Below are 21,649 nucleotides of genomic sequence, written 5' to 3' on the forward strand. Positions count from 1 at the left end.
ACTAAAGCCATGTGCACGCATTGAGTATTTGAATTTTTTTTAACTCAGTATTTGTCCAATTCTTGGATTTGGCTACCATCAGATGAATAGTATATAATAAAAACACTTACACCACCTTTGCATATATATTTTTTCTTTTTCTTTAAACCCCCCCCCCCTTTAAATGCTCACAAATACTACCACTAAAAATGGAAACTAAACTAAATCCATAATTATAAAATGGACCTTGGTGTTTGGCAAATGACTCTATTGTTTTGTTTTTTTTTCTTGGTTAAAGGTCATTCATTTTCAAATAAGATTTTGATGGATTTTAAGTCCATCAAAATCCATTAAGGATTTTGGAATCCTTGTGTTCTAGGTTATGGGGGAACCATAGAAAAAATCTTTAGCCCATTTAATTACAAACTCCATTAATTGAATACAGTATCTTTTACACTTGCCAAAAATAACTTTACACTGAATTTAAATTTAAAAAAATAAAATAAAAATGTAGCTTTGAGTCCTCAGGAAAGTGCTGAAGAAACCTTTTTTGGATGTGGGACTGGGCATTTCTTGGATTCCTTTCCACTTCATTTTCAATTAAATTTAATCAAGTGGCCTCATCTGCTCTTGTCCCCTTTCTGTAGCCATGTTCTCAGTTGGGTTGTTTCGTGGAATAAATAAGATATAATAATGTGAGGAGGCAAGAGTCTTGGTCGTCTCCCATATGGACCTTCTCGATCTGAGATTGATCCATTCCACTTACTGTTCCTTAGCGCTGTCTAGTTCTTCAGCGATTTCCATGGAAGATTCTTCATACTAGGCCATCTGTATGAGGCACAGAAAAAAATCCAAGTCAAGTTTGTAGAAAAGTATAAAAATAATGTATGACACAAGACAACCAAATTGATGAGCATAGGCAAAAAGATCGATCAGTGGGGTCCATTTCGTGTAACAACAATCCGCTAAAAACAATAGAACTAGTTTAGGTGAGAAATATCTTGAACAGCTATGGCCAACTATTGTCAAATATGTTGAACTTAGAAAAAAAATACAATGTGTAAATTACATCATTGCTTACAGTAGTATGTAGGAAATGGGCTAATTTCAGTCTTAAGAAAAAAATCACATTTCAGAAATGTTAAAAATTTAAGAATTTGCATAACCATCAGAATTACCAATAAGAATTCGTGAAACTTAAATTTTTAAAGTATAATTAACCCCTTCACGACCATGGACGGATCTTTCCGTCATGGATCGTGTCCCGGTAAGCTCCGCCCCCTGCCGCGGGCAGGCGGCGTGGATCGGCACACATCAGCTGGTTTCAACAGCTGACATGTGTGCCTACATGTTCCGAGTGGAATCGCATTCCACCCGGAACATTAACCCCTTAGATCTCGCTGCCAAGGTCTGGCAGCGAGATCTATATGCGCGCGGCCATGTTTTTTACTTACCGCCGCCCCCTCCGGACGACACGTGACGTTCGGTGGTTGCCATCGTAGCACAGGGTCATGTGATGACGCCTGCTGGTACGAAGTTTCACTTTCATTCTTCCTCGGCACGGAGCAGAGGAAAAAAGAAAGTGACTATTTCTGCTGTTTACAGCGGTATAGCTGTGATCAGCAGATAGTGATCAGCAATCTGATTGCTGATCGCTATAGCCCCCTAGGGGGACTAGTAAAGTAAAATAAAAGTGAAAAGTTTTAAAAAATGAAGAAAAAAACCTAAAAGTTAAAATCACCCCCCTTTCCCCCCATTGAAAAATTAAAGGGTTAAAAAATAAATATACACATTTGGTATTGCCGCATTCAGAAATGCCCGATCTATCAAAATATAAAATCAATTAATCTGATTGGAATTTTTTTGCCGCTGCGCCGTTTACCAAACACCAAAATTACGTTTTGGTCGCCGCAAGTTTTACGCAAAATGCAATAACAGGCGATCAAAACGTAGCATCTGCGCAAAAATGGTACCATTAGAAACATCAGCTCGAGACGCAAAAAATAAGCAGTCACTGAGCCATAGATCCCAAAAAATAACGCTACGTGTTTTGGAAAATGGCGCAAAACGTGCGCCACTTTTATTGGACAAACTTGTGAATTTTTTTTAACCCCTTAGATACAAGTAAACATATACATGTTTGGTGTCTACAAACTCGCACCTACCTCAGGCATCATACCCACACATCAGTTTTACCATATAGTGAACACTGTGAATAAAATCCCAAAAACTATTGTGCCATCACACTTTTTTTGCAATTTTTTCACACTTGCATTTTTTTTGCTGCTTTCCAGTACACCATATGGTAAAACTTATGGTTTCATTTAAAAGTACAACTTGTCCCGCAAAATACAAGCCCTCATATGGCAAGATTGACAGAAAAGTAAAAAAGTTACGGCTCTCGGAAGAAGGGGAGCAAAAAACAAACGCAAAAACGGAAAGTGCCCCGGGGCTGAAGGGGTTAAAAATAAGACTATGAACAAACTTAACCTTTACGAGTTTGTCTGTGAAGCTATTGCTAATTCCACTGATGGATCTTCATAGTAGAAATCCATCTGTATGAGGCACAGAAAAGTAAGTCAAATTTGTAGAAAAGTATAAAAGTAATATATAGTGTGACATAAGACAACCAAATTGATAAGCAATCAAGATCAGATCAATGGGATTCATCTTGTGTAACAGACTATCCTCCAAAAACAATAGAACTATTTTAGGGGAGAAATATCTTGAACAGCTATTGTCAATTCTGAAATGTATGGAACATATATAAAAAACACATGAGTAGATTAGATCCTCACTGCTGAAAATGTGGAAATAGGCTAATTTCAGTTATATTTAGTAACTAATACTGTAAAAGCAATCAATTATCAATAAGAATTTTCTAAAGCAACTTCTAAAGCTATAATTAAAAGACTGAACAAATACTTTCCTCTTCAGAGTCCATTTCTGCCTGGAAAGCCATTGAGTCTTGCTAAGTACTTGATGACCAGCAAACAGCAGTAGCGTTCTGCAGCTCCCAAGCAGTTTTCAGCTTTTATACAAATCTTATGAGCTTTACCCCTCCCCTTATTCATTAGTGAAATGCAAATGGTAAAGATGATCTCAAACCCCTACGCCCTGAATACCATTATCAGACCTAACATACCAGACCATGGAGGCTCCCACCTTCTGATAATGTCCTGGCCCTCATCCCTTGTGAGATGGGTTGACACGAATTCTGACTTCTTGATGCAGAACTTCATCAATTTCTACTACATAAGACTGCATAATGTAAGACTGTCATCCAAAAAAACATCTTGTTTCAGTCTAATTTTAGTAGAGAGAGGTAGACTGGTTTTTCATATGCCGCGCCAATGATCAGCGATCAGAAAGATAGGATTAATGTATCTTTATTTTGCACAGGTCGACACGTTTCTGGAGGCTCAGCTCCTTTCCTCAGGACCGTCAGGCACAAGAAAACATCAAATCTAGTCTAATAGTAGGAGTCATAGAATTATCTGAGTGTTTACACCAAAATGTCAGAAATCAAAGGCCATGTGCGCATAGTATTTGGAGAGATTTTTACCTCCATATTTGTAGCCAAAATCAGAAGTGGAATAATCAGAAGAAAAGTGTAATAGCAGCAAATGCACCAAGGCTGCATATATTATTTTTTTTCCCACTCCTGGTTTGGGTTTACAAATAGTGAAGTAAACTCACCAAATACTTGATGTGTGCATGAGGCTCAACAGCAGCTTACACATTCTTCCCCTTTAAATGCTAACATCGTATTAAAAAAAAATAAAATAATGGAAACTAGACTCAATTTTCTAAAAGGGCCTTGGTGTTTAACAAATGACCAAAGATTTTTTTTTTATTTATTAAATGGTATTTTCACACAATTTGATCAAGTTTGGATTCATAACAGGGAACCAGTAAAAAAAAAATCTACTGTGCCCATTTAATTACAGACAACTAATTTGTTTAAATACCGTAATCTTTTTTGCTGTTTCGGAAAATAACATTTACAATGTTTTTTTTTTTTGTTAGAAAAATTTGCATTAACAATCCTGTAGAAATTGGAGAAGAATCCTTTTTTTTTTTTTAGATGAGGGAGCAGGCATGCCTTTGCTTCCGTTACCTCGTTTTCACTGATGCAATAAAGTGGCCTAGTCTCCTCTTCTTGTTGCCTCTCTGTAGCCATGTTATCAGGTGTTTCAGGGAATAAATAAGATATGAGGAGGCAAGAATCTTGGCAGTCTTCCATATGGATCTTCTAAGCAGCTCTATTGGATTGATCCATTCCCCTTGCTCTTCAGCGAATTTCTATGGCGTATTTTAAATCTTCATACTAAATCTGTATGAGGCACAGAAAAATCTGTCAAGTTTGTAGAAAAGTCTAAAAGGAATGTATAAAAGTATCACAAAACAAAATTGATAAAAATAGGCAATAAAGATTAGATCAGTGGGGCTCATCTTGTGGAACAGACTAGCCTTAAACAATGTGTTTTATGGGAGTAATATATTGAACAGCTATGCCCAATTCTCAAATTATATCTTCACTGCTTAGTATGTAGGAAATAACTGAATTTAGTTTTAGTAATTAACATTATGAAATAACATTTCAGAAATGTTTAAATATTTACTAAAGTGCAAATGCGTCGGAAATGCCAATAAGAATTTCTAAAACCACTTACTTTTTTAATGTTACCCTTAGAAATTAAGACAATGAACAAACATTTACCTCATCAGAGTTTGTGTGAAGCTATTGCTAATTCCATTGACCGTTCTTCATAATAGAAATCCAACTGTATGAGGCACAAAGTCCAAGTTTGTAGAAAAGTATAAAAGTAATAGTGTGTGTGACATAAGACAACAAAATTGATTAGAATAGGCAATCAAGATCAGATCAGTGGGGTTAATCTTGTGGAACAGACTAGCCTTTAACACTTTTATGGGAGGAATATCTTCACCAGCTATGCCCAACTAGCGTGAAATATGTACGACAAATAAAAATTACCATGAGTAAATTACATCCTCACTGATTAGTATGTAGGAAATAGGCTAATTTCAGTTGTATTTAGTAACTAGTAATACTATCAAATATAACAATATATTTTTTAGAAATGCTAAATATTGAAAAGTGTAAAAAAAAAAAAATAAAAATTGACCAATAAGAATTTTTTAAACTGAATTTCTAAACTTAATTAAAATAAGACAATGAACACGCATTTACCTCTTCAGAATTCATCTGGGATTGGAAAGCCATTGGGATTCTTGTACTAAGTTTTTGATGACCAGTAAACAGCAGTAGAGTTCTGCAGCTCCCAAGCAGTCTTCTGCTTTTAGACAAATCTTATGAGCTTTACCCCTCCCCTTTTAAATAGTGAAATGCAAAAATACAAGAAACTCAATCCCCTCCTATCCTGAATACCATAAACACCTAACATACCAGACCATGAAGGCTCCCACCTTCTGTTAATGTCCTGCCCCCTCGTCTCTTGTGAGATCGGTTGACATGAATTCTAACTTATTTATGCATAATTGCATCATGCATAACATCAATTTCCTTTCTGTAAAATGGCATAACAGAATAATCTTAAGCTATATTTTTTTTAATTGGACCAGTTGTTGGCATAACATGTTTTCAGCCAAAATGAATATTATGTCTATTTTATGTTGGATAAAAAAAACCCATATACAAAGTACAAAAAAATTATCTCAAGACTTAAAAGGTAAATGTATTTGCTTTTAATGCAATTCTATTGCATTTTAGAAAAATCATAATTTTCCAAAACTTGTTGGCTCAGCTGAAATCAAGTAAATGGGCCGGCACTGATATATTAAAAAAAAAATTTGCAAAATTTTTACTGTCCTTCTCAATGTTCACTGCCTATTGACCTATTTGCTGTTACGTGTTGAATTCCACAAATTTTATTCTAGAGCAGGGTCTTTATCTTTGACTAGGACATGAAGGTAACCATGCATTGTTTGCGTTTTTTTTTTTTATTTTTTGACTCTGAATTGTCAAAAAATGTGTCAATTGTCCTGTCGGTAGTGCCAGGATTCTGTGACTAAAAGGCCCACACTGGGTTTTTTCTATATTTTTCTAATGCTGGACCACAGGCCTGTGTTGCATGGACTGTAGCTCCCTGCTTATGTGTGTATATGTATATGTATATGTACAGTTAGGTCCAGAAATATTTGGACAGTGACACAATTTTCGCGAGTTGGGCTCTGCATGCCACCACATTGGATTTGAAATGAAACCTCTACAACAGAATTCAAGTGCAGATTGTAACGTTTAATTTGAAGGTTTGAACAAAAATATCTGATAGAAATTGTAGGAATTGTACACATTTCTTTACAAACACTCCACATTTTAGGAGGTCAAAAGTAATTGGACAAATAAACCAAACCCAAACAAAATATTTTTATTTTCAATATTTTGTTGCGAATCCTTTGGAGGCAATCACTGCCTTAAGTCTGGAACCCATGGACATCACCAAACGCTGGGTTTCCTCCTTCTTAATGCTTTGCCAGGCCTTTACAGCCGCAGCCTTCAGGTCTTGCTTGTTTGTGGGTCTTTCCGTCTTAAGTCTGGATTTGAGCAAGTGAAATGCATGCTCAATTGGGTTAAGATCTGGTGATTGACTTGGCCATTGCAGAATGTTCCACTTTTTTGCACTCATGAACTCCTGGGTAGCTTTGGCTGTATGCTTGGGGTCATTGTCCATCTGTACTATGAAGCGCCGTCCGATCAACTTTGCGGCATTTGGCTGAATCTGGGCTGAAAGTATATCCCGGTACACTTCAGAATTCATCCGGCTACTCTTGGCTGCTGTTATGTCATCAATAAACACAAGTGACCCAGTGCCATTGAAAGCCATGCATGCCCATGCAATCACGTTGCCTCCACCATGTTTTACAGAGGATGTGGTGTGCCTTGGATCATGTGCCGTTCCCTTTCTTCTTCAAACTTTTTTTTCTTCCCATCATTCTGGTACAGGTTGATCTTTGTCTCATCTGTCCATAGAATACGTTTCCAGAACTGAGCTGGCTTCATGAGGTGTTTTTCAGCAAATTTAACTCTGGCCTGTCTATTTTTGGAATTGATGAATGGTTTGCATCTAGATGTGAACCCTTTGTATTTACTTTCATGGAGTCTTCTCTTTACTGTTGACTTAGAGACAGATACACCTACTTCACTGAGAGTGTTCTGGACTTCAGTTGATGTTGTGAACGAGTTTTTCTTCACCAAAGAAAGTATTCGGCGATCATCCACCACTGTTGTCATCCGTGGACGCCCAGGCCTTTTTGAGTTCCCAAGCTCACCAGTCAATTCCTTTTTTCTCAGAATGTACCCGACTGTTGATTTTGCTACTCCAAGCATGTCTGCTATCTCTCTGATGGATTTTTTCTTTTTTTCAGCCTCAGGATGTTCTGCTTCACCTCAATTGAGAGTTCCTTAGACCGCATGTTGTCTGGTCACAGCAACAGCTTCCAAATGCAAAACCACACACCTGTAATCAACCCCAGACCTTTTAACTACTTCATTGATTACAGGTTAACGAGGTAGACACCTTCAGAGTTAATTGCAGCCCTTAGAGTCCCTTGTCCAATTACTTTTGGTCCCTTGAAAAAGAGGAGGCTATGCATTACAGAGCTATGATTCCGAAACACTTTCTCCGATTTGGATGTGAAAACTCTCATATTGCAGCTGGGAGTGTGCACTTTCAGCCCATATTATATATATAATTGTATTTCTGAACATGTTTTTGTAAACAGTTAAAATAACAACTTGTGTCACTGTCCAAATATTTCTGGCCCTGACTGTATGTTACATACACGCATACATAGTTTTTAAGGTGAGGTGGCAACAGTCTTAGCTGTCTCCTGTGTAGACCTTGTTGCAATAGGTCGATCAGACAGAGCCATTCATTTTCTCCGTGAGCATTGCTGTCTGAGCCATTTTCTGTGAAGACTCGGGTGTATAATCTTCAAGGAAACAATTTGTGAATGTGGAACATAAAACTACTCTGAATTAATCCATTAGAAGGAGGCACAAGAGAAGAAAAAAATCAGAGCCAATGTTTGTAGAATAGATTTCGAGGTGCAAAAAGGTGTCACCTTTTTAGACAAGAAAATAAACCGCTATATAGTGTTACACAGCAGCTTCATTGATGGGCATTACCTGTCAAAAAGCTCTCTACCAGTCTACCATTGTGGGTAATGCCACTATCTATTTAAATCTGCCACTGCCTGCATAAACCTATTCCAGCCATGAGAAATGTCTTGTAGTCAAGGCATGGCTGAGATGTATGATGTACCAAATCATGTTTCAAACCCTGGAATTACAGAATCTTTGAAAATAACCACTTTTATTATTGCATGTTGTAATTTTTGTTCAGTCTGTTTTAGTAAAAATTCAGCATTAATTTGATATTTGTCCATCATATTCGAAGACCTTGACATCTAAAGGGTTGTGGGCTCTACACGGTGTCCAGAAGTGGCTGAGCCCTGTGCGGGCACTATATGTTCTGCCACGTTGGGCAGCCATGTGTAGGCAACATGGTCATAGCATTTGCAGCCCTGGCTTTGCAGAGTGCTTGCTTCTCTTCTGCTCTGATCTTCTGGCCTTGTCTGGCAGCCTTGATGGATCAGCATGCGCAATGTTGGTCTATCTTGCGCCAGTGTTTCCCAGGAGGTTGTGTTCATACCAAGGGACTTGACGGAGGCTTTCAATGGGTCCTTGTATAGCTTCCTTTTGTCCCACATGCGATCACTTTCCTTTAGACCACTCACCATATAGGAGTGGTTTTAAGGATGTGATCGTCTGGCATCCAAGCAACATGGCCTGCCCAGGGTGTCTGGGCTGCCGTCAGCAAGGTGGGAATTGATGGCAGGGCTCCTCCTGGAGAGGACTTCAGTGTCAGGCACCTTATCCTGTCACCGGATCAGAGTTCTACGGAGGCAGGTCATGTGGAAGTGGTTCATTTGCCTAGCATGTCTCCTGTATACAGTCAGTCTCTCTAGCATACAACAAGGTAGTTAGCACTATTGATCAGTAGACTTTGATATTTCTAGCAAGGTTTATTCCACATGTAGATGTAGTAATGCAGAGCTTGCCTTGGTGATTTCTGCAGTTGTCCTCTGTCAATTGTCACTGTACGGGAGAGGGTGCTGGCAAGATATATGTAAATCTGTCCACTGCTTGTAGCTTTTATCCCTTGATGGTGGGCTAATATGTTTTTTTGAGCTGGCTGATGCATCTGTCGTGGGCGGAGGAGGGGACGCCGCGCTCTCCCTTCTGCTCGGGTCCGGCAGGCACTGTGGCCTGCTGCTGCCGCTGCTCGGTGGCTCGAGCGATGGGCCGGATCCCGGGGACTCGAGCGGCGCTCCTCGCCCGTGAGTGAAAGTGGTTGTTTTTGTGTGTGGGGATTGTTTATTGTCCGTGACGCCACCCACGGTTGTGGTGATTTGTTGGCATTACCGCTGCTCTGTATGGGGATCCCGGGAAGGATGGTATGGAGCAGCCCGTTGTTGTGTTGCCCCTCCGTGGGTAGGGGTTGGTGATCCCGGGGCCCAGTGATGAGGTGGGAGATGCAGGGCTTGGTGGGCGCAGGGACGCGGGGGCAGCGCTGTGCCTTGCGGCACTGTGGTACTCACTCAGCCTGAGACGGTGACACAATTCTCGGTAAAACACACGGCTGGAAAGACTGTTCCCACGGACTGCTGCACTTGCTTTCCCCAGTAGGTGACGGTCCCTCTGTCCTGCACCTAAGATGATGATGGTTGCGATGGGTTCCCACCGGTAACCCGCTCCCCGGCTTGGATATGGGCCGGAGGAGCCCTACTTTGCCCGCAGGCGCTGGCCCTGAGAAACTGGTGCCGTGGCGGTGTCTCTCCTCAATGGTTGGACTGTTGCCTTCAATCGGGACTTGGTTGTTTGGAGACAGACGTCCCCTTCACTGACGGATTTGGCAAACTTACGGCGACTCCTAGCCTTGCCGAGGCCCGTGCCCTGGTGCTGACTGTACTTCGTATACTGCTCCAGACCGCCGGGCCACTACCCATCCGCGGTCCTTCCAGCAACCTCCGAGCAGTCCCCCTCCAGACTGTCACTGCCATTGCTGACCTTGCTGACACTGTCCAGGCACACAGCCGGACCAACTTCAGGCTTTCTTACTGAACTTTTACTCTTTTCTTCTGTTTCTCTACTACTTCACTTCCACTTCACTTAGCTCCTCTACAACTATCTTGCTTCCTCTCACTTTCACTTCCCTCACTGAACTGAACTGCCTGATTCTTCCTGCCTCCAGGGCTGTGAACTTCTCGGTGGGTGGAGCCAACCGCCTGGCCCACCCCCTGGTGTGAACATCAGCCCCTGGAGGAAGACAACAAGGCTTTTGGTAGCCTTGGTGTTCCTAACTGGGGTGTAGGGTGTGGTGGTGTGATGACCTGTGACCCCTGGCTTGCCCAGGGCGTCACACATCCCTTTTTGGTTTTCATTATGTTGATAAGGAGACCAAAGTTATTGCATGCTGCTGCAAAATTATCCACACTGGCATGCATTTCCTGCTCTGATCCAGCATTCAGAGCACAGACATCGGCAAAGGTCACATAGTCAACAAAATAGAGACTGCTGTGTGTGTGTGTCCATCTTTATATTATTGCATTGCGTACCATGGTATGCACCATACTGGTTCACATATGGTAGCCTGTGTGTAACTGCCATATGCTGGGCTTCATACAACTTGGGTAGAGATTGTATGCTTAGAGCTTATCATTCTAGTAAGGCCTCTGCCACACTTACGTGACAAAACGTAACGTTTGTCACGTACGTGTTAAAGGGGTGGTTTGTCCCCATGTGCCATTTTTGTGGCACGTACGTTTTCTCCGTGTGTTATACGTAATAACACACTGAGAACTGAAAGTCCCGCCTACCTGCATCATCCAGCACTCTGGTGCTGAATGACAGCGTCCGGCCAAAGCCACGCCCCGCTGACGCTGCCTCCCGCCCCAGTGAAGAAACATTGTTCAAATTCACTGGGGGACGGATGCAGGGGACAGCCGAGGCAGACTCTGCAGGTATGGTGGAGGGGAGTGTGTTTATTTTTACACTGACACGTGTTTCTCCGGCTCGTGTCACGTGGGCCCACATCCACACTACATCCGTGTGGTACAGGTGTGGGCCGTGTGACACCAGTGCTGCCGGAGCAGTTTAAAAAAAAAAAAAAAAAAAAAAAAAAAAAACGGACAAACTTAAGTACGGAACGGACACATCTTCCGTTCCTGAATACTTGTGTGTCCAAAACAATAACAATACATAGTACCACGTGGGCCCGTGTCTCCGATACATGACAAAAAGGCGCACACATACCGGAGGCACGGATGTGTCGCAGGCCTTAGACTACACCATAGACATAGGGTTATCAGTATGGTAACCATTGTACATAGTAGACATTCATATATCTGATGTGTTACAAAGCTCCAATTTATTATAATTGTGCATCTACCCATGATGTCTTTAACAGGGATTTGAATTCATTGTTAAATCATATAGCCATAAACTGGTTCTTCTAGGGATGGAAGCTGTTGTCATTGCTCATATTTAAATGATTTTAAGTTTGTGTTTTTTTTTTTTTTCCCCCACTGTATTGAATAAATATGATGTGCAAAATGGCATATTAAATAGACCATCCCGTCTTTGTTTATTACACAGGATACTTTGGTGCCTTACATGCACCGACACTTGTGGTTTTGTTTAGTCTATGGTGTATGGCACATAGTATCCCTCTTCAATTTTAGGTGGTGCCTAGAAATCTCTTGTGGTTCGACGTGCCGATCTGTTAACATAGGCATAACTGTCAAATATTTCCTGACTTGTTTTTCACCCCCTCAAAGCATGCTGAATGGCAATTTTCTTTGTTACATACATGAGCCACTGTATAGCGGGTGATGAGTGCTTTTTTGTAATAATTATCACTGGCTAAAAAGGCGCTCGTGTGTGGGGGTTTTTTTGTAGAAATTTTAACTTGTACATTGACACAAATGCCATAAATACATCTGGACACTATGAAAAAAAAAATTAAAAAAAAAAAATTCTTATACAGTATATCAACGTTTATCCTAATTTCCATACCACTCTGTGTATACAGTTCACACGAGAGCCTCATTCTCAGTATTGCAATAAGATTTTGCCTTAAAGTCAAAAGTTTGGTTTGGCCCTTGTATCACTCCATGAACTCTCCTTTCTCACTAGATGACATGTACTTCCCCCCCCCCCCCCCCCCCCCCCCCCCCCGGAATATATTACAACATGTAGGGGCCACACATAGTCTTGATTTTCCTCGGTGTTAGTCTGGAATGTCCCTTTTTGAGCCTAAAAAAAACAAAAAACCCAGCTTGTGGTGGTTTACTTAATTTAATGGAAATTAAATTTTGAGTCCTTGATTCTTCTTTCCAAATCAGGTAAGGTTAAGCACAAGCTAGTGTGGTACCCCAGTGCTCTGGTTGCCACAGCAGTGTTGCCCTCCTCAAAAGGGTTAATGCTGAGCCTGGAGATAGCTGGGGAAATCCAATGGCCAGTAAGTACCATTATTCACAGTTTCTCTCCCAGGCCAGCAGAGGGAGCTCTAAACCTGGAGTTCCAGGGAGGATTCCTCAAGCTCTGACCTGGGGGAAGAATTAGTCTGTGAGGAGAGTTCAGAGAGACAAGGACTCGATTAGTGTGGTGTGTGTGTGAGCTGGGAGCTGAGCCAGATTGCTCGGCCCAGGAAAACACATCCACAGAGGCAAAAAGGAGGTGAACTTTGGGAGTGGAGCGCAGCCAGCAAACGCCAACGTCATAGCTAAAGAAATTGAATATCGGCGTTCAGGTCCACTCGAGTACTCGAATACCGGTGGTCGCATTCGGAGGACAAGAGGACTGCAGGTCTCTGTCCATCCCGCACCCGGAGGTGCAGCTGGGAGCCCAGATAGAAAGAACAGCACCCTTGAGAGTCCACGCAGCCTGCCATACGGGAGAGGTAACAGATTACCTCAAAGCAGCAGAACGGGTCTCAGTATACTGAAACAGTGGGACCCCGTTTACACAAATGGAGCATAGGGAGCAGGCCTCATTACTCACCTGGCCAGTGTGAGACCTCCGACTGCTTCCAGACCACTGGATCGCCATTACCACCTGTAACGGGCTCCCTGGACTTCACTGGTTGGACAAGTAAAGGAGAAGGTAAAAGGAAATTACGGTCTGTCTGTTACTTTCCACTACCCTGTCGGCCCGGTACCTCGTTCACAAACACCATAGACTTTACGAAGTACCAAAGGATGCCCCAGGGTACCTGCTCTACCTGTTGAGAGCAAGCAACATCTCAGCTGCTATAACATCAGCCTCGGAGGTCCCTTCCAGCAGCTGCAACCCTAAAGAGCTGCAATTTACCACAGGTGGCGTCGCAAATCTTATATAAACCTTAAGGGCGGCTTTGCACACTACGACATCGCAGGTGCGATGTTGGTGGGGTCAAATCGAAAGTGACGCACATCCGGCGTCACTTGCAATGTCGTAGTGTGTAAATCCTAGATGATACGATGAACGAGCGCAAAAGCGTCGTTATCGTATCATCTGTGCAGGCTCCGATATTTCCATAATGCCGGTGCCGCGACAGGTAAGATGTAGTTCCTCGTTCCTGCGGCAGCACACATCGCTGTGTGTGTGAAGCTGCAGGAATGAGGAACATCTCCTTACCTGCCGCCAGCGGCTATGCGGAAGGAAGGAGGTGGGTGGGATGTTTACATCCTGCTCATCTCCGCCCCTCCGCCGCCTGCCATTTGACGTCCCTGTCACGCCGCACGACCCGCCCCCTTAGGAAGGAGGCAGGTTGCCAGCCAGAGCGACTGTCGCAGGGCAGGTGAGTGCATGTGAAGCTGGTGTAGCGATAATTATCGCTGTGCCAGCTATTACAAGATATCGCAGCTGCGACAGGGGCGGGGACTATCGCGTGCGACATCGCAGCATCGGCTTGCGATGTCGCAACGTGCAAAGCCCGCCTAAGACTAACATCTCCCCCAATACCGCCACATTAACTGACCCCACCAGGGTCACGGAATCTGGCCCCGCCACAGATGACTACCCGGGACTAGTCCGGCCCGACAGTCACCTAAGGCCCTGGGGTGGGCGAGTCACTACCATCTTGGGCTATTAGCTTAACGCGTAGTTAATCAGAAATCAGCTCCTTAGTGTTGTATGTACCGGCATTGTGGGCTGTATATGTCTAACCTGACAACTTGCCACTTGTTAAAAATGTAAGTCATGAGTGCATGTTTTACCTTCAAACTCCCAGGAAGAGGGGCAATACAACGTTGTGGCATAAATGTAATTGAAGATGTGTGTGCCAATCTCTAGCATGAATTCAAAGTCCTAAAACACATGGCTGGCTCATCCTTTAGTACATACGACATGTAGCAAAACAACCATAAAATTTTAGAAGAATGCCGCAAACACTGCAACACAACCCTGTACACTTATGTGCAATGTCAACATTGTGTACTGAAATATTGATTATCACAATTTTAATGCTGCAGAATGGGTTATGTGCAGTTAGTTGCGAGTGGTGATCTAAGCACTCGCTCAATCAGCATTACACCAGACAGGACACATGGGTTGTTGAATGGCAGTGCTCTCCACACAACCCTGTTTGACAAGTATGATTATACTTGTAGTGTAACACCGAATTGCATCTTTCACAAAAGTAAGCCTCGACGATTAACTTTCATATATTTTCTTTTTTTCTTTTTTTTTATATATACCATAGTAGTGATTATCATGATTAGAGATGAGCGAACCGGCCGCGGGTTTGGCTCGAGTTCGGTTCGCCGAACTGAGGTCTGGTTCGAGTTCAGTTTGGCGAACCGCTCGAACCCCATAGGAAACAATGGGAGGCAATCACAAACACATTATAAATGTATATGTGGCGCCCCTGAGGCTTCCGTCGCCACAGACATTGCACCCCATCCAGAGGTGTGATGTCCCATCCTGGGTAAGGAAAGGGGTGCATGCCAGTTCCCAGGTAAATCCGCACTACACCCATTGCTAGGCACACACAGGGACAGGGGACTGTGGCAGCAACCCTCGTGGCTGGCTCGCCAGGGAGGGCCGGTATGTCCCATTCCCTTTTCGATTGGGTGGTAGCTTAGCAACTGGGGAGGTGGGAGGAGCCACCAGAGAGCAGACAGGGAAAGGAAGGTTAAGTTTAGTTGGAGTCTGAGAGAGAGGGGAGGAGGAGGACTGCGGGAGGCAGAGGAGAAGGAGAGGCAGTAAGAAAGCTCTAGTCAGTCAGGAGCTAAGGAGAAGAAAGTGACGCTTCCTGGTGAAGACCCTGGGACTCGGAGGGTCCAGGTGACACCAAGCAGGGAACGAAAGGATTCCAGGGCCACAGATGGCTTTTGAGCTGGTGGCCTGTTCCACAGGAACATCGGTGGAGGGATCAAGCTGCATCCAGGGGACGGTCCCTAGTCACTGGAGGAGGAGAAGTCCACTCCAAAGGTTAGAAACCGAGGTCCAGGGAAGCTGCATGCTCCGCGGACCACAGCCCACAGCAGAACCTCTAGAAAAGGGGCAAATAACTGACAGGCGAGCTCCCAGCCCGGAGGCTGCAGTGGAGGCCGAGCCAGGTTCAGCCAGCAAGGGCAAGGCTTGAGAAGTCAGCTGAGAAAGGAACACTTGAAGGGGTGCACTGGCATTTACCCCCCCGATCTACCCGGGATCAGCGGCGGTCCCTGACAGGGGATTCCAGCACACCAGTGGGCAACCGGACAGCTGCCGTGTCAAATAACCAACTGTGAGTAAACATCTTGAAACTGCAGTCTCTGGTGTTGCCTGTGTTTACTTTACCTGCATTAACTTCAATTTCTGCATTGACCCTTACAAGCACCAACTGTGCCCCGGGATACCGCTCCACCTGTGGGGAGCAGGACCATCGAAGCTGCCATTCAATCAGCCCCGGAGGCCCCATACCTCAGCGACGGCTTAATAGCCGCAAACCACAGGTGGCGTCACGACAAATATAAACTTTATTCACCCCCAAGTCACCAGCCATATTGAATTGACACCCACCAGGGTCACGGAGTCGGGCCCCGCCATCACTGACGATCCCCAGACTAGTCCGGCCCGGCACCGAGTGTCCCATAGCCCTGGGGTGGGCGAGTCATACACATAGTTAATAAACATTGCCATAACACTTACCTGTCCCCATGATCCGTCCTGCACTCTCTACTGCCGCTATTCCATCCGATCGCTGAATCTTCCCGGTAACAGCACTGCCAGCAGTGATGCAGGACCTATCGTGACGTCAAAATAGCCATGTGACCAGTCACGTGTCTATTATCTCATTGGCTAAAGACTGGTCAAATGACTATAACGCCAACATGCTAGGACCTGTCATTGCATCTGTTACGCTCCAGCGATCCCACCAGCAACCTGACCTGGCAGGGATCGCTGGAGCGTCGCTACACGGGTTGCTGGTGAGCTGTCAGGCAGATCTCACCAGTGACCAGCCAGCAGCGACTCGTGGAAGCAATGCTGCGCTTGGTAACTAAGGTAAATATCGGGTAACCAACCCGATATTTACCTTGGTTACCAACGCACACCGCACCGTGTAGTCTGGCTATGTGTGCAGGGAGCCGGCACTGACAACGTGACAGCGGCGGACGCTGGTAACGAAGGTAAACATCGGGTAACCAAGGAAAGGGCTTCCGTGGTTACCAGCATCCGCAGAAGCCGGCTCCTGACCGGTGACACAGCCAGTGAATAACTGAGATCACCGTTGCCATAGCAATGCGCTTGGTAGCAGGGACGGGGACTTAATTTATTCAAGAATCTGTTTTTGTGCCTCATCTACCTTTTTTTGGTAGCAATGCTTGTTTCCGTAAAAAGGGCTCCTATCAGATTGTCCATGGAAAGTAGTAGACATCTTACTTTGGCTGGAAGATGGTCTTTCAGCAGATGTTACTGTTGCTTTAACACCTACCCAATGGACACAAACTTTTTTTTTTTCCCCTTTCCACCAGCATCTGGCCTTTTGCCACTCCTTTTGCTTGTGAACAAATTTGACACTGTTTGCAGTTAAAATTGCATAGCAGAAATAGAGGTGGTGTAGAATGCAGAGGTGGTGTAGCTTTCTTGTCAGCAGGGGAACGTCACTAACTTTCCCAGACAATGATACTATGCTCCAAGGAATTGCCTGAGCTGATTTAGACAGATGCTGTGAAAAACCCTTGCACAGCGCTGGCAGAGACCTGCCTAGCAAAAATGGCTATGAACTTCTCTAATCTAGCCCTGAAAAGGGCTGAAATTAAAAGTAGTCCCTAATCCCTAAACCGATGTCTCAATTGCACTTTAGAACGCCCACAGCAGCGGGAGCAGGGACTCTCACACCCGCTGCACTGAGAATTGTGGCAATGGGGAAAATGGCCGTGTCTTATAGGGCAAGGACATGTAACATGCACAGCCAATGAAACATGCCCTTGCTTGTCTGTCAAAAATCCACTTTGCTGTGTATGTGTCTGTGATTGTCTGACAACCTGGCCGGCCTCACTTAACGCGCGGTTAGGGAAAAAAAGTCGATCGCCATTCTTTCAGCACTCAGCAGCACTCATCTGTCCCCTCCGAACATTATACGCTGAATTTTGATATCATTAGTAACAGTGACAGTATTACAGTGAGAAGCCAGCTAGTAACTAGCTAAACTTTTGGTGAAACGGTACCTCGAACGTGAAACAAATCGTTCGTCGAACGACTCGATCACCGCCCAAAACCACTCTAATTTGAAATTGGCGAACGGTTCGCTTCGAACACCGCTCATCTCTATTCTCGACCTTATTGGGTTCTTGTTTTGTACACTGTACATAGGCCTCGACTTTTTCTTGACTACTTTCTCATCTACCGTGTCAGTCGGATTGTGCTGCCTGAAGAGGGCAATTAGTTGCGGATAGGCCTCCTTATTTTTTTTTTTTTTTTTTTTTTTTTGTTCTTATATCTATTGCTGTAGTCAGCTGATTTGATTTTCCACAGGCACTGCAGAGAGCGATACAATTCAATCACTTCCCTAAAGAAATCATCGCTATTGGAAGACATCTGAAAAACAAAAAGCAAAATACTAGAATACTGCCCCTATATACAAGAATATAACTACTATAAAAATATTAATACTGCCCTCTGTAGTATACAACAAATTGAGACACCAAACAATACCTACCTTGAAATAACAAGGTGTAGGAAGATCCGCAAAGAATAGCGCACTAGCGACTCAGACTGGGATGCTGAAGCTAACCGCGTGGTTTATGGGTCAGGAACAAAATAAGAAAGTGCTACTGCCTTGCCCTTTTGTAGAACAAGGTCGCCCAATCCGATAATGACAGCACAGCAGTAGTGGCCACCAATCAGAGCAAAGGGGCGTGGGAAAGGCAACGCAAAGGCACCCCCTGGGTGTAAGCACCACACCTCTATCAAGGTCTGAGTCATCAGAATAGCTGCTGTGACAGGGTCCCAACAACCGCCGAGGTGGTTATACGGATCGCCGTATCGTCACTGCATCGTTAATTAGATCTGCTTGTTTAAAAGCTTACTAGTGACCATGTAGCGACTTATCAGCGATCTTGACCCTGACGTATTGTTGGGATCGCTAGTAATCGCTACATGTGTTGGGACCGTTTGGTTCTAAAGGAGTGCTTACACCCCCCCAAAAAAAAAATTCACTGATAAGAGACTAAAGCCATGTGCACACTGAGTATTTGAAATTTTTTAACTCCGTATTTGTCCAATTCTTGGATTTGGCTACCATCAGATGAATAGTATATAATAAAAACACTTACACCACCTTTGCATATTTTTACATATTTTTTTTCTTTTAAACCCCCCCCCACCTTTAAATGCTCAAATACTACCACTAACAATGGAAACTAAACTAAATCCATAATTATTAAATGGATCTTGGTGTTTGGCAAATGACGACTGTTTTATATTTTGGTTTTTTTTTTCTTAGTTAAAGGTCATTAATTTTCAAATAAGATTTTGATGGATTTTAAGTTTGGAATTCTTGTGTTCTAGGTTATGGGGGAACCATAGAAAAAATCTTTAGCCCATTTAATTACAAACTCCATTAATTGAATACAGTATCTTTTACACTTGCCAAAAATAAATTTTACACTGAATTTAAATTTAAAAAAAAATAATTAGCTTTGAGTCCTCAGGAAAGTGCTGAAGAAACCTATTTTGGATGTGGGACTGGGCATTTCTTGGATTCCTTTCCACTTCATTTTCAATTAAATTTAATCAAGTGGCCTCATCTGCTCTTGTCCCCTTTCTGTAGCCATGTTCTCAGTTGGGTTGTTTTGGGGAATAAATAAGATATAATAATGTGAGGAGGCAAGAGTCTTGGTCGTCTCCCATATGGACCTTCTCGATCTGTGAGATTGATCCATTCCACTTACTGTTCCTTAGCGCTGTCTAGTTCTTCAGCGATTTCCATGGAAGATTCTTCATACTAGGCCATCTGTATGAGGCACAGAAAAAAAATCCAAGTCAAGTTTGTAGAAAAAACACAAAAAACCTGAGCTGAAACAATGTTCAGTAAACATGCAACATTGAGCATGTGAATTGCAGCCTTAAGACTAAAAAAAAACCAAAGAGAAAATTGCATGAAAAATACCCTGACTAAATAAATAAATAAATAAATTGCAAGTGCTTAATAACAGGGTACTTGGTGTATATATTTTTGCAAAAAGGTAAAAAGCTGTCTCACCTCGTCAAGGTGTACCCATCTGAGATAGTCCCTAACCTACTGAAGTTAAAAACATTATCAATACCTGACTTGTGTCATGTCAAACTCCAATATGAATGGTGGCAAGTGGTCAGCTGTTTCCCAGATTAAATACACAGTGAAGTGAGACGCAAAAATACAATTTGCAAAAATGTATACACTAAGTACCCTGTTATTAAGCACTTGCAATTTATTTATTTATAGTCAGGGTATTTTTCATGCAATTTTCTCTTTGGTTTTTTTTCTAGTCTTAAGGCTGCAATTCACATGCTTAATGTTGCATGTTTACTGAACATTGTTTCAGCTCAGGTTTTTTGTGTTTTTTGTATGTTATCTTGCTTTTTTGCAAGTTGGGGGCGCAGCCCTCCTGAGACTGAACAACTAATTGCGTCTCACTTCACTGTGTGTTTAATCTGGGACACAGCTGACCACTTGCCACCATTCATATTGGAGTTTGACATGACACAAGTCAGGTATTGATAATGTTTTTAACTTCAGTAGGTTAGGGACTGTCTCAGATGGGTACACCTTGACGAGGTGAGACAGTGTATACATTTTTGCAAAAAGGTAAAAAGCTAAGTACCCTGTTATTAAGCACTTGCAATTTAATTATTTATAGTCAGGGTATTTTTCATGCAATTTTCTCTTTGGTTTTTTTCAAGTTTGTAGAAAAGTATAAAAGTAATGTATGACAGAAAACAACCAAATTGATGAGAATAGGCAATCAAGATCGATCAGTGGGGTCCATTTTGTGTAACAACGATCCGCCAAAAACAATAGAACTAGTTTAGGGGAGAAATATCTTGAACAGCTATGGCCAACTATTTTCAAATATGTAAAACATAGAAAAAAAAAATACAATGTGTAAATTACATCATTGCTTACAGTAGTATGTAGGAAATGGGCTAATTTCAGTCTTAAATATTTAATATTTCTGAAATGTGTTTGTTTTTTTCTTAAGAATTTGCATAACCATCAGAATTACCAATAAGAATTCGTAAAACTTACATTTTAAAAGTATAATTAAAAATAAGACCATGAACAAACATTTACCTCTTCAGAGTTTATCTGTCTGTGAAGCTATTGCTAATTCCACTGATGGATCTTCATAGTAGAAATCCATCTGTATGAGGCACAGAAAAGTAAGTCAAATTTGTAGAAAAGTATAAAAGTAATATATAGTGTGACATAAGACAACCAAATTGATAAGCAATCAAGATCAGATCAATGGGATTCATCTTGTGTAACAGACTATCCTCCAAAAACAATAGAACTATTTTAGGGGAGAAATATCTTGAACAGCTATTGTCAATTCTGAAATGTATGGAACATATATAAAAAACACATGAGTAGATTAGATCCTCACTGCTGAAAATGTGGAAATAGGCTAATTTCAGTTATATTTAGTAACTAATACTGTAAAAGCAATCAATTATCAATAAGAATTTTCTAAAGCAACTTCTAAAGCTATAATTTAAAAGACTGAACAAATACTTTCCTCTTCAGAGTCCATTTCTGCCTGGAAAGCCATTGAGTCTTGCTAAGCACTTGATGACCAGCAAACAGCAGTAGAGTTCTGCAGCTCCTAAGCAGTTTTCAGCTTTTATACAAATCTTATGAGCTTTACCCCTCCCCTTATTCATTAGTGAAATGCAAATGGTAAAGATGATCTCAAATCCCGCTGTCCTGAATACCATTATCACACCTATCATACTAGACCATGGAGGCTCCCAACTTCTGATAATGTCCTGCCCCCTTATCCCTTGTGAGATGGGTTGACACGAATTCTGACTTCTTGATGCAGAACTTCATCAATTTCTACTACATAAGACTGCATAATGTAAGACTGTCATCCAAAAAAACATCTGGTTTCA

The 21,649-nt window shown here is 42.5% G+C and overlaps 1 long non-coding RNA gene across 2 annotated transcripts; it reads right to left on the reverse strand.

Moving 5' to 3' along the window:
- Positions 1–378: 378 nt before the first annotated feature.
- On the reverse strand, positions 379–20,900 carry LOC142245087 (uncharacterized). Of its 2 annotated transcripts, XR_012724729.1 has the most exons (5): positions 20,829–20,900; positions 19,447–19,508; positions 4,703–4,766; positions 4,100–4,315; positions 379–807 (listed from the first exon to the last, which is right to left on the reverse strand). It is a non-coding gene; the product is annotated as an uncharacterized LOC142245087 (long non-coding RNA). The 2 variants fall into 2 exon arrangements; XR_012724728.1 differs by lacking the exon at positions 4,703–4,766.
- Positions 20,901–21,649: the final 749 nt, after the last annotated feature.

Source organism: Anomaloglossus baeobatrachus, chromosome 7, assembly GCF_048569485.1.
Source record: "Anomaloglossus baeobatrachus isolate aAnoBae1 chromosome 7, aAnoBae1.hap1, whole genome shotgun sequence".
Classification (NCBI taxonomy): domain Eukaryota; kingdom Metazoa; phylum Chordata; class Amphibia; order Anura; family Aromobatidae; genus Anomaloglossus; species Anomaloglossus baeobatrachus.